This window comes from Podarcis raffonei, chromosome 2 (genome assembly GCF_027172205.1).
Source record: "Podarcis raffonei isolate rPodRaf1 chromosome 2, rPodRaf1.pri, whole genome shotgun sequence".
Lineage (NCBI taxonomy): Eukaryota > Metazoa > Chordata > Lepidosauria > Squamata > Lacertidae > Podarcis > Podarcis raffonei.
In genome coordinates this window covers 28,821,098-28,834,287 of record NC_070603.1, presented here as the reverse complement: position 1 = coordinate 28,834,287, position 13,190 = coordinate 28,821,098, and the positions used below count along the sequence as shown (strand labels likewise).

General features: G+C 48.8%; 1 protein-coding gene across 2 annotated transcripts in view; it reads left to right on the top strand.

Annotated features, from left to right (window-relative positions):
• Positions 1–2,589: 2,589 nt before the first annotated feature.
• Positions 2,590–13,190, top strand: part of GPRC5C (G protein-coupled receptor class C group 5 member C) — a 30,068-nt gene continuing 19,467 nt past the window's right edge. The window contains exon 1 of one of the 2 annotated variants that reach the window (XM_053375462.1): positions 2,590–3,051. The gene's annotated coding sequence lies outside the window, so the exon portion shown is untranslated. The remainder of the gene's footprint in view (positions 3,052–13,190) is intronic. The other variant, XM_053375461.1, reaches the window with a different exon arrangement.

Here is a 13,190-nt window from a genome sequence, read left to right as displayed (position 1 = left end):
AGCATTAAAGCCAACAACAAAGTGAACTGGACTCCTTGGCAGGTTTTGAATAAACACTCACAAATTTTCTATTGACAATAACTAGTCAGATAAATTAAGGATTTATACAATTTTGTAACATGCAGAGAATAGCATCTGTAGAGAAACCAGAGATTGGAGCTGAGGGAAGCCGGGGGGGAGGGGAGGGTGGGTTATTTTATGGGGGGGAATGGGGGGGAATCAAGGATGATATGTATTAAGACAATATGTTCTTAATTCTTAATAATAATAATAAAAAAGCATTAAAGACAATTGAGGAGGGCGAGTAGTTTTTTAAAATTCCTTACACTTATACCACCTTTTCCTCAAAGGAACTCAAGGTAGTCTACATGGTTCCTCCTTCCCATTTTGTCCTCACAACAACCCCATGAGCTCGCTTAGGCTGAGATACAGTGGCTGGCCCAAGGTCAATGGCTGAGTGGAGATTCGAACCCTGGTCTCCCAGGTCCTAATCCAACTCTCTCACCACTGCACCAGTGTTCAAAACTCCCCTTGTTGTAGGTGCATTTTGCGACAGGGAATTTCATTAGCGTGAGCAGTATTAGAGCTCTGGGCGCAGTACTGCGCCCAAGGTTTCAGATTAAAACTGCAGAGTGGAAGGAAAGGAGGCCCCTTTTCTGCCTCTTCAATTCCAGCTACTCTCTGAAGACTGGAGAAGAGACCCTCTTAAGAATATTAGGGGGGTGGGCAGGGGAAGGATTGGACCATGTGAAAAATGAACATACCTTGCTATTTTAAAAAAAGTATGCCTAGATATTTTGTTGTGCCTCCCTAATTAATTAATTAATCCTATGGTGCTGCAAGACTGCAAGAAGATCAGACCTCTCCATTCTTAAGGAAATCAGCCCTGAGTGCTCACTGGAAGGACAGATCGTGAAGCTGAGGCTCCAGCACTTTGGCCACCTCATGAGTAGAGAGCACTCCCTGGAAAAGACCCTGATGTTGGGAAAGATGGAGGGCACAAGGAGAAGGGGACGACAGAGGACGAGATGGTTGGATAGTGTTCTCGAAGCTACGAACATGAGTTTGACCAAGCTACGGGAGGCCGTGAAAGACAGGAGTGCCTGGCGTGCTCTGGTCCATGGGGTCACGAAGAGTCGGACACGACTAAACGACTAAACAACAACAACAACAAAATTTAGGATTAAGGTGCCATTTAGCTTCTAGCTTTCATATGTTTATACCACTGGACTACACCACAATGGCAGTAGCAGCTTCTAGGAGCCAAGTGCTTATGCAGTTTGGGGTTCAAACATGCAGCCTAAGAGACTTGGACCAAGGTGTGTAGTGAAGCCACAGACTAACAAGGCTCACACAGCAGTCTGAATCTCTGCCCTACCCCCTGCTCAAACCACTGCAAGCAATTGGTCCTTGCTATTCTGCTGATGGTTGTTTTCCCTTTTGAAATTAAGGAATCATATGCGCTGTCTGGGAGGCAGACCGACACCCTTCCACTTAGTGAGTGTATTGCTTCCTTCCATTTGGAACGGGTTTTACTTGTTTTGTTCCCGCAATGTTTTATCTGTTTTTATAATGCGACGTTCTATTGTTGTGATCCGCCCTGGGGACTAGGATGAGGGGCAGGTAATAAAATCTGATGCGCAAATAAATGAATATAGATTCTGACAATTGCTCCAGAGTAACAGAAGTAAAAGGGAATATTAAACTAATTATCTCTGCCCAACCTAACCTTTAACTAAGGCCTCGTCCCTCCTTTTAGTAGGGCAAGTTCTGATGCCTGTGAAGGAATTGTTTGCACCTAACAAAGGTTTGACCAAACTGCGGGAGGTAGTGCCTGGCGTGCTCTGGTCCATGGGGTCACGAAGAGTCAGACACGACTAAACGACTAAACAACAACAACAACAACAGCTATCCTATGCATGTTTTCTCAGAAACAGCTCCCACTGTGTTCCGTGGTCTGGGAAAAGTGTGCACCGGATATAATCTGTTTGCACAGGGCTGGGCAAAGGCTCGGTAAGAGCCCTGAATGGGGGCTGATGGCACAGTGATGTCAATCTTGCGTCTTCCTGGAACCGAAAGCGAGGGAGCGCTGAGCAAGGGAAGAAAGTGCACTCGGGAGGCCGTGGACTCTCCTCTCCTCCCTTGGAGGCTTCTAAGCAGAGGTTGGATGGCCACCTGTCATGGATGCTTCAACTGAGATTCCTGCATTGCAAGGGGTTGGACTAGATGATCCTTGTGGTCCCTTCCAACTCTACAGTTCTACGATTTGTGATTTGGCAGCAAGCCCAAAGAGAGCCCACTGATGTGAGAACAGGGCTGATGTAGCGACAACGAATCCCAGGGTGCCTCTGAGCATATGCAGAGTGCGTTCACCCCCCCCCCCCCACGTTTCTTATGGCAATTAAGCCACCGGGGCCACCACCTCGTTGTGAAATGCAGCTTGGAAACAAACGCGCACACACGAAAGATTTAAGCTTCACCAGTCATGCGGGATTTGTTGTACCTGAGCGCCTGAATACAATGAAGAAAGAAGGAAGAGGCGTGGAGGAGAAAAGGGGGAGTGTCGGCCACAAAACCAGGTCTGGAATCGCAGCGCCAGAGAACCGACTCGAGGATGAGCCGGAGGAAGAGGAGGCGGCACTTTCGCTCCGGCGCGTCTACTCGAGACACAAAGATTTCGGGGCCGGTGGGCGGGGAAGGTGATTGATTAGCCTGCAATCTGGTTGCACAGGGCTGGGCGAAGGCCCGATAAGAGCCTTGAATGGGGGCTGATGTCACCGTGATGTCAAGCTCGTAGCTTCCCGGAGCCGAAAGCGAGGGAGCGCCGAGCGAGGGAAGAGCCTCTCCGCGCCCACCCGCGCCCAGGGCGGCTGCTCTGCCACGGCACGCCCCCTGCGCCGCCTGCCTGCTTGCCTGCCTCCCAGAGCCTCAACTTTCGGATCCGGATTGTGAAAGGCACCAGGTGGTGGTGGCCGGACCGTAACCGCCTCGGAGTCCCGGGCGCCCGGCTTGGCGCCGCTTGGCTTTGTCCTCCGCGGTAGGGAGAGGCAGGTAAGAGCGCCTGGGGTGCGGATCTTCTGTGGAAGTCGCCCACTGGAGAGCTGATCCATCTCCCTCACACTCCCCCGCACGGGTCTCTAAAAGTTTGGAACCTCTTCCCCCCCCCCCGCCTTGCTGACCCGGTTGACTCCAGAATATTTGTGTGCGTCAAAGGTGTTCTCCTTCCTTGGCTGAACGGAAGGGACGGAGCAGGTCTAACAACAACACCCCCCGTCTCCTGTTCTCAATCTCCCCTTCTCTAGCCTGTGCGTTGGGGGAAACTCCTAGGTTAGCCCTTTAAACTATACGTTAGAAATAGCTTACGCAGCTGTACTGTTTGAATTTGACACAGATGCTTCCCCCGAAGAATAATACGTACTGTCATGGTGTGCATTTGAGTTTTAATTTTCAGATTTAGACATTTCTTTTTAAAATCTGTATTTGATACTGGGTGGGGGAGGTTTGAAGCTTCGAAAAATGGAGATGAGGAAAGCCTGTTTAAACAAGAGAGGAAATAGGTTAGATTTCAGCAAGGAGACAAGTCAAAGGGTTTTGAGAATGTGGGCTGGCAAAATGCGAATCGGCCTCTGTTTAACCGCTGGTGTGGTAGTTCTGTTTATACACAGAAACGCACAGGACAAAGGGTTTGCAAAATGCAATCTGTGCCTATGTACTAGGTTGTGTCTTAACCCTCCAGTAGTATCTAATAACTGGAATAGGGGAAACTAAACCATAGCGAGTTGTGAGTTATAGTGGAGGGTGGGGTAGTAATGAAATCGGCCCCCAGAAGACCAGGAATCAAATCTCTGCTCAGTCTCAAAGCTTGCTAGTGGGTTGGGGTTATTGGCAGGATAATGTGGGATAAGTTCATATGTCCCACCCCAAGTGCCCTGGAGGAAGGGCATGACGCCAGTGTGACAGATAAATAAATGTTGTTTCTCTCACATGTTGCCCTGGTAATGTGGGAATGGGAGTGGTGTGGGTTGGCGTGGAGAACCAGGTGAGCTCTGTTTTGGGAAAGGGAAGGAGTCCTGCGGTACTAAGGGGAGAGTACTGAGATGTAGATTTTGGGCAAGGGATTTTCTGTCTGGTCCTGTTTAAGTGGGTTTGGAGTTTTGGACTCCAGGCCAGGGGTCACATAGTTTTCCAAGCTCTGGAGTAGGTGAAAAGGCCTTGCCAAGCTCCCATCTCAGAACCAAGTTAAAACAAATCCCAAACACCAAAGTTATACTGCCCAGTGGATGACATTGCAGAGTTGTAGGGGTTGCCAACCCTTGCGGGCTAGTGGGCACTTTTCAAACCGAAGAAACAATTGTGAGTGTCTCACACGTTCTATTGGCTAGGATAGAATGCTTCTCCCAAGCCTAGTTTTAGCAGCGGGGAGAGGCAGGGAAGGTCTGCAGATTCATGTGTGCCCACTAGGCCACATTGCCAACCCCCGCTTTCAGGTAGGTGACAGGCCGTCCCATCTGTGAGAGTACAGCTCTGCGATTTGGAGCGGAATATGAACCTTTTCATTCCCTCTGCCGCCCCACAGTTTCTTGCTTGCTTGCTGATTTTGCTATATGACCTTCAGGAACTCCCCATTTTTTATTTTGCCTGCAATACGAAAAAGCCAATCCTAGGTACAACGACTGGGGATGAGGCCCACTGGATTCAGTGGTGCTTACTCCCAACGGTCACCCTCTCCTGAGAAGTCCTTGGGGGATTTTGAACCCCGGTGAGAAGGGCGAGATCCAATAGGATCTGCTCCACCAACTCCTGACTTTCCAAACCATTCCTCTCTCTTGCTCTCCAAAATAGTCTCTCCTTGCTTCCTCCTCCCTTGCCTTTTCTCCTGCCCTCTGCACACACCAGGCTCTTAGCTGGAACCAGCCTCTTGAGACAGATCCGGTAACAGCTTCCAGCTACCTTGATAAATGTGGCTTGCTTCCTGGAGAAGGAGTGAATCATACGGGGACGGGACAGCCTGGGCCTCTGAAGTTAAACTGGGGGGGGGGACATGGCAAGTTGCATGGATTGTTTTGTTTTGCTCTGACGAAGACGTGCCCACGATGGCATTGGGGGCTTTGCTCTTTGGAATGGGAAGCACAACACGTCCCTATGCTGTGTTACGCAAGATCCTTATTTAGTGCAGTGAAAGAGATCACCCACCCAAGCCTCTGGTTGTGCAAGAAGGGACATGAGTGGAGAAGTTTAAAAGACCCTGAAGTGTTTAACAAAAGTGGTTGGCTTGCTCTGTGCTCTTGAGGTGGCATGGAAACAAGCAGAAATGTCAGCACTGTTCTTCTTCTTTGGCGATCCTTCGTAGCTGAGTAAGATTGTCTTTCATAAACATGGTTTTTGCAGTGAGTCCATAAGTGACTGTGGAGGCCAATTCTGGATCCACACATCCTTCCACAGTGGGGACCTAGGTTTCTGGGCGGGAGTTGATCACGGTGTGGATTTGCCAAGCATGCCTTCCTCTTGGCACGTTTCTCCCTTGCGTCCTGAGTTCAAGTTTCTTCAAAGCCCACGACATGACACCTTTGGTAAAGGCTGTTCTCCAACTGGAGCGCTCACAGGCCAGTGTTTCCCAATTGTTGGTGTTTCTACTACATTTTTTAAGATTTGCCTTGAGAGAGTCTTTAAACCTCTTCTGTTGACCACCAGCATTACGCTTTCCATTTTTAAGTTTGGAATAGAGTAGTTGCTTTGGAAGATGATAATCAGGCATCTGCAGTTGTGTCAGCGCTGTGGTTTCACATTGGCATGTGATTCCTCTCCCTTTGAGCAGTGCCTCTACACGGTTATTATTATCATTATCATTATTATTATTATTAATGCAACATGTTGGTTGCTCCTGAGAAATGTTGATAGCATGTGTAGCTGTGCTATTACTAAAAATTAGACCGTTTGCCTATCTAGCTCAGTACTTTGGTTTTTCTTTTGTTTGGCACTGGCTCTCGAGCAAGGGGTGTTTCCTGTTCCTCCTTCCCAAGATCCTTTTAACTGGAGATCCCAGGATTGAACCTGGGACCTTCTGCGTGGTCACCCTTGGAGCCATCCCTAGGCAGCGATGACCCGTTAGAGCAAACCAAATCAATCTCAAGACGTCACTGCCAAGATCAGCAAGTGCCCAGTTTCAACGTGGTGTAAGCACCGTTTTCTTGCCAGTTTGGGATCTGTAGGGAAAGCGAGGATGAAAGTTAAGCCACTTCACTGAGAATATAGTTTTTTTTGGGGGGGGGGAGTTCTGGTGAGCCAGCAGTGATGTTAACAGAACTACCGCCAACCCCACGTTGCTCTTCTCCATAATAACTCCCACTGGGGTATCTACACCAGGAGCTTGCATGGGTTAATGTTGATCAAATGCTGTTCATTAGCAGGGCAAAAATGTTCGCTCTTAAAGACAGAGGTGGTGACGGCACCTAGGCCAAGTCTTCACCGAATGATGGTTTCTTCTATCCTGGCACTCAAGGCAATTCATGTGGGGTTCTCAGGCCGCCTCCCATGCGCACCTCTTCCCAAACACATGCATGCACTCAGACCATGCTTTGGGACACAGTCTCTCCTTCCTCTTAGCTGTGTAGCATGTGCCATAGACTTTCCATAGAGACCCAGGTGCTTAGGGAAGCAGTTTCAGCGAGGAAACCCTGAGGCAAGGAGTGGCGGTGAGAAACTCAGAACTATAATTGCCGCATTCGTTCAGCAAGATAACGAACAAAAAGCACCCCCCTGCCTTTTGCGAGATGCAGACTTGCAGAGCAGAATGCTGCCGTAATGCTTCGAGTACACAGAGCAGTCCGGACTGAGCGACTATTGGGCATGCCGTGGCCGCAGGAAAAAAAAGAACACCAGAATACCTGCACGTTTCCACTATAATTTCCAAGCTGTAACAGCAAGCTGGTGGTGTGGACCTCGGTTGCCATATGCAGACTGCAGCTTTCTACACATGCTTAGAAGGACTTAGAAAAATGTATTTTTATTTGTTGCATTAATATTCCGACTCCACCCCCCACATGAGCTCGAGGCAGCATGCATAGTATTCCTGCCCCCTCCCAAGAACCCTGTGAGGTAGGATAGGCTGAGAGAGAGTGACTGACCCAAGGCCCACCCTGTGAGATTCATAGCTTGGTGTGTGTGGATTTGAGCCTCCCCAGTAGTTGGAGGTAGCACCACACGCAAGTGTTTCTTATGCTCCTCATCATTCATCTTGACTATCACGTGGATAGCCTGTAAGCCATAGGGGACTTTGTGGCTCTGCTGAAAGGAGTGATTAAAAAAACCCCACCTCTTGAGGTGTGACATGCAATCAACCTGCCTGTTTCCTGAAATGATTGGCAGAGTAGAATTAAAGCCTCACCACAAATCAGTGGCTTCCAGAGTGAAGTGCAGCTATTGTTCAATCTACACAGTTATGCGCTAGGCAGGAAACAGTGGATCCCTTAGCCACATAGCGATCATCCGTAGTCTCCACAATTCTGGAACGCAGTGTGTTTTTTCCCTACGCAAACAATGAAATGGGCTATATAGAATGGTGCATTTGAAAATAACATATATGTGATACCTGATCTGTAATGGGGCAGGTTTGTTGTTTTCCTTTCAACCCCCCAAAAGTTTGCAAATTCTTTGCAAAGAAAGCGAATGCGTTCGCACAAATGCGTTGCAAGTTTAGTGGCTTAATCATTAAGCAGTCTAACTGTGTGATTATTGAGATGGAAACCACATTAACTAAAACAAAGCCCTGTCCAGCTGCTGGGGAAGGGAAGAAGTTTATTTGGAGTAGATGTACTGAAATGAGAGGTGTGGACTGGCAAACGGAACCACCAGCAAACTTCTTGCTGCTCAAGCTAGTCTTGCACCTCCAGACAAGAGGGAATTCTTGAATTTCTCTCTGTCCACAGATAAGCCACCAGACAAAACTCTTTTAACAGTAGTGGGATGATAAATAATCTCTTAAGCAGGAAGTCTAATATTCCACACCATAAAAAGTATCCAAGTTTGGCGACTAGAAAATGCTGAATTATGCAATGCTGATTTATGTAAGCTGGGGAGGAAATCACATAAGTGCTCTGGCTTTCATAGAATTGCAGACTTGCAGAGCTGAGAAAATATTCTGTGTGTCAAGCCCTCCCAGATCAATCCCAGATCATGCCCCAAACCCCTAGGTGTTCAGCTCAGATAAGAGTTGTCCTAACGGTTTCCATTTTACTAGGAACACTGCCAGAAAAAGATGGTTGCACCCCTTTTGCAGGCAGAAATTCATCAGGTTTGCAGTCCCTTGGCATGGAGATGCAATGATGGAAAGATGTGTGTCTGTTTCATTTTTGCCTGTCCTATAGTGGTTTAAAGGTACAGGAGCTCTGCTTGGACATAGTAGTAGCCAGCATGGTGTCTTCTAGATTTTGTGAACTACATCTCCCATCAACCCTGACCATTGGCCCTGCTGATTGGGGGATGATGGGATTTGGTGTCTAAAACACAGCTCTAGCTATTTCTGAGCATCAGTTGAGCATGGGCATTACATGGACGATATCCTGTTGCTCCATTATTGTTCCGATCATTCCTGCCTCTTTCTGATTTTTGAGCTGTATGTTTTCTGAACCACTGATAGAACTGCAGTCTTCAAAAATTAAATGGTCTTACTTTCTCAGGATTTCATCTAGACCTCCAGGTTAATACATTACATGGAGCCAATTAAAGCCACATAGGTGATGAGTGCAAGTTGGTTCTTAGGGCTGACCAGGATATAGGTTGTTTACTATGATGATTAATATATTGCTGCGTGCTGCGAAAAGTCCCAAAGCAGTTTACAACCAGTATAAAAATATAAAAATAAAAACAAGCCTATTAAAAGCATAATCAGAATATAAGCAGCTAGTTTCTGGAGCTGCCCAAATGCCCTGGAGAAGAAGAAAAAACATCTTTGCTTGGTGCTGAAACTATGACGAGGTAGGCCTTATTCTTACCTAAGCCAACGAAACAGGTCTTTGAACACTCACTGCTAAAAGCTGTCTGATGCATTTAGTTCCTTTTAACCTTGCATCATTCGGTCTCAAACTTTATGATGGTTATACTTCAGAAAAGAAACTGAAAGGGTAAGGGACCTTCCTGCTTCTCAGTGCTTTACCTTGAGCCTGGAAAACGTGCTTTTGCAAAGCAGAGGATGTGCAGCATTCACTCTAATGTATGGACTGTTACGTTTTGGAGCTGAACTAGCCTCGTGCCAGTACTCCTAAAGGTAACCCAAACTGAATGGGCGCCAGCATTCCCAGCTAGTACAAGAAGCGGCTGTCTGAATAGGAGAGAGAAAGCTGGAGCAGCGCTAGCTCTCACATGCTGTAGCATAAAGCCCCAATCCCCAGAAGCTGGGACTAGCCTATGATCCAAGCCCCACAACAAGCGGATTTGGAAGGCATGTGAGAGAGTTCTCTTCTTTCGGAAGTCATCTGGAATCCTCTAAGCCTGGGAACCAAGAAGTGTTGAGTGGCAGCCAAGGGGAGGCCAACAGTTTGCCGGCCGATTCTTTCTCAGGGGGAACATAGCTGGTCTGGGAATATGCTTTGCAGTGGGGCAGCTAATTATTTTATTTTCCTCCTTATTTTGTTTCCCCCCCTTTTATGTTGCAGTTACAGCTGTTTTTAGAAATGACATCCTACGTGAGGATGTGTTCTTCTTCCCCTGCCCTAGTGATTTCTAAAAAAAAAATAATGATCTAAAAGTCACCTCTGTTTCCTTGAACTCTAATCCTTCAAAACCCAGCCACAAAAAAGGGGGGATTCAGGCATTTTTCATTGGCCTGCCTGACCTAGCTTCTCTCTGGCCTCTATCCTCTCCAGCCTTCAGCAATGTGCCAATCTGGAAGAGAGGGACAGGGAGCCGGATGCCTCCCTTGCTTAGGCAAATCTTTATTTTATATTAATTTTGTGAGCACTTTGAGGTCTTTGTTGTTGTTGTTGCTGCAAAAGAAATCAAGGTAATAGAGTCCCAGGGGTCAGCAAACTTTTTCAGCAGGGGGCCGGTCCACTGTCCCTCAGACCTTGTGGGGGGCCAGACTGTATTTTTTTGGGGGGGGGGGGGAGAACGAATTCCTATGCACCACAAACAACCCAGAGATGCGTTTTAAATAAAAGGACACATTCTACTCATGTAAAAACACGCTGATTCCTGGACCGTCTGCAGGCTGGATTTAGAAGGTGATTGGGCCGGATCTGGCCGCCAGGCCTTAGTTTGCCTACCCATGTAATAGACGTTGGGAACGGAATTGCTAATTTAACTGTTGGCCTGCTTCCAGGGAGGTCAGGGTGAGGCACACAGGGGATGGGGCAGGATGCCTGACTTAAATCATCCCAACAAGATGCTAAAGGCAGCTGCCTCTAGGTGAAGCCTGAGATGGCTGGCTGCTGGTGGTTTGGTGGTGTGGTGAGTTAGCGTATTTTTGCCTCTAACCTTGGAGTGAGGAAGAAGTCTCAAGAGGGTAGGGTTTAATGGATTGCTGCTGATCACTCTGGGAGTCTATGGTTCCTTCCTCTCAACTCATTTATTTTTTTTCTTCTCGCCTTGGTCCATCATTTTAAATACTCTTCAGCGTTGCTCCGAGTCTATGTAATTGTGGTGTCACCTGCCCATATACCCTTTGGATGGGATAAGAACCTAAGGGGCTGCGTTATGCCAAGCCAGGGCAGTGGCCCATCTAAGCCCTGTACTTTACCCAGATTGGCGGCGGCTCTCCCCCTCTCTCAAGGACGAGCTATATATTATGTGGGGTTCTCCTCGCTCCCAGTGCTTGAAATGTGCCAGGCTCATTTTTCACATGGCTATCGGCCACTTGCGACCAGGTGAAGATACCTGGGCGCCAGGATGATGCCTGACATCTTCACCATCTGGGGATCCTTGGATCTTGACTGTTTTCACACACTCATGCTCCGTCCTGTAGGAATAGGCCAATATATACAGGGTCAGTCATTTAAAAGCGGCACTGTGGGACATGTGTACAGTGGTACCTCGGGTTACATACGCTTCAGGTTACACACTCCGCTAACCCAGAAATAGTACCTCGGGTTAAGAACTTTGCTTCAGGATGAGAACAGAAATCGTGCTCCGGCGGTACAGTGGCAGCAGGAAGCCCCATTAGCTTAAGTGGTACCTCAGGTTAAGAACAGTTTCAGGTTAAGAACGGACCTCCGGAATGAATTAAGTACTTAACCTGAGGTACCACTGTACTCTGTATCCACCGGAGTCCTTATATGTGGCCTGTCCCTGGATCAAGTGACTTTTCTTCTTTAAGTTCTCAAAGTTCTTACCCTAGCCTAGCTCAAGGTTGTCATCTGAACTAGCCAGGTGTTTAACAGAGAATCAATCACAGTCAGCCTATCACTTGAAAAATAAGACTTTGGAGTTGTCTTGTCCCAAAATAGACATTTCGTTTTGGCGACTCTAATCTTGGTTCAAGGAGCCATTTGGCACCTAGCTTATACAGTGGTACCTCGGGTTACATACGCTTCAGGTTGCACACTCCGCTAACCCAGAAATAGTACCTCGGGTTAAGAACTTTGCTTCAGGATGAGAACAGAAATCGTGCTCCGGCGGTGCGGCGGCAGCAGGAGGCCCCATTAGCTAAAGTGGTGCTTCAGGTTAAGAACAGTTTCGACCTCCGGAACGAATTAAGTACTTAACCCGAGGTACCACTGTATATCTGAGTTTCCGACACGGCTCGCTCCCTATCCGAAACGAAAGCTACTGTATTAGCCCTTCAGGAGTGGGGAGGCTCAAACATTTCCTCCCCCACAACAGGGCTATAACAGCAACTTGGGGGGAAATGATCAGATCTGGAAGAGAACATTGGCAGATGGAAGGGTTAAAACACTCACTGCCTGCCCCCCCAATCCATGCTCCACTGCTCCCATTTGGAGTCCCCCCCCCCCGGCTGCGATTAAAATGGCAGAAGATATAATCTCGAAACTCCTGCATAATGTGTTGTTTGGCCCTGAGGCAGAGGCCTGCCTCACTGTGGAGGAAGTGAATGGAGTAAGTTTTGCTCTCCCATACGAGAACTTGGGGCCATCCGAGGAAGCTGAACGTTTGGAGATTGAAGGCAGACATGGTGCAGATTTAATAGAACTCAATTCTGCAAGATGTGCTAGTGGTCATCAAATTTTTGTGGCTTTAATCGTTTTTCTGACAAGCGGCTTAATATTAAAACCAATTAAAAACAATACAAGCAAAACGACAACAATTCAAATCAAAGACCAAGAAATCAAAGACCAAAACAAATAGGCAGGGATACAAGTCCTGTCCCTCTGAAAGAGGTCAAAATATACCGTATTTTTCGTTCTATAGGGCGCACCGGCCCATAGGACGCACCTCGGGTTTTTTTTGGGGGGGGAATGAATAAAAAAAATTTATTCCCCCCCCCAGCCGCGGCTGCTGCCCCAAGCCTTGCGAACACTCGCCCGAAGCACGGGAGCCCTCCGGAGGGCTCCCCGTGCTTCGGGCGACAGGCTGCCGCCCCAAGCCTCGCGCGCCCGTCGGGACCTCCTGCCGGGCGCGCAAGGCTTGCAGACACTCGCCCGAAGCACGGAGAGACCTCCGGAAGGCTCCCCGTGCTTCGGGCGACAGGCTGCTGCCCCAAGCCTCACGCGCTCGGCGGGACCTCCCGCCGGGCGCGCAAGGCTTGCAGACACTCGCCCGAAGCACGGAGAGCCCTCCGGAGGGCTCCCCGTGCTTCGGGTGACAGGCTGCCGCCCTAAGCCTCGCGCGCCCGTCAGGACCTCCCGCCGGGCGCGCAAGGCTTGCAGACACTCGCCCGAAGCACGGAGAGCCCTCCGGAGGGCTCCCCGTGCTTCGGGCGACAGGCTGCCGCCCCAAGCCTCACGCGCTTGGCGGGACCTCCCGCCGGGCGCGCAAGGCTTGCGGACACTCGCCGGGGCTGCAGGCTGCTGCCCGCAAGCCTTGTGAGCCCGCGGGAACTCCCACCGGGCTTGCAAGGCTTGCGGATAGCGCACCGATGCCTCTCGCTCTCCAGGCTTCAGCGAAAGCCTGCATTCGCACCATAGGACGCACACACATTTCCCCTTCATTTTTGGAGGGGAAAAAGTGCGTCCTATGGTGCGAAAAATACGGTACTTCAAATTAAAGGCAAAAAGTTTTTAGGCAGGGTGAGGGGAAGA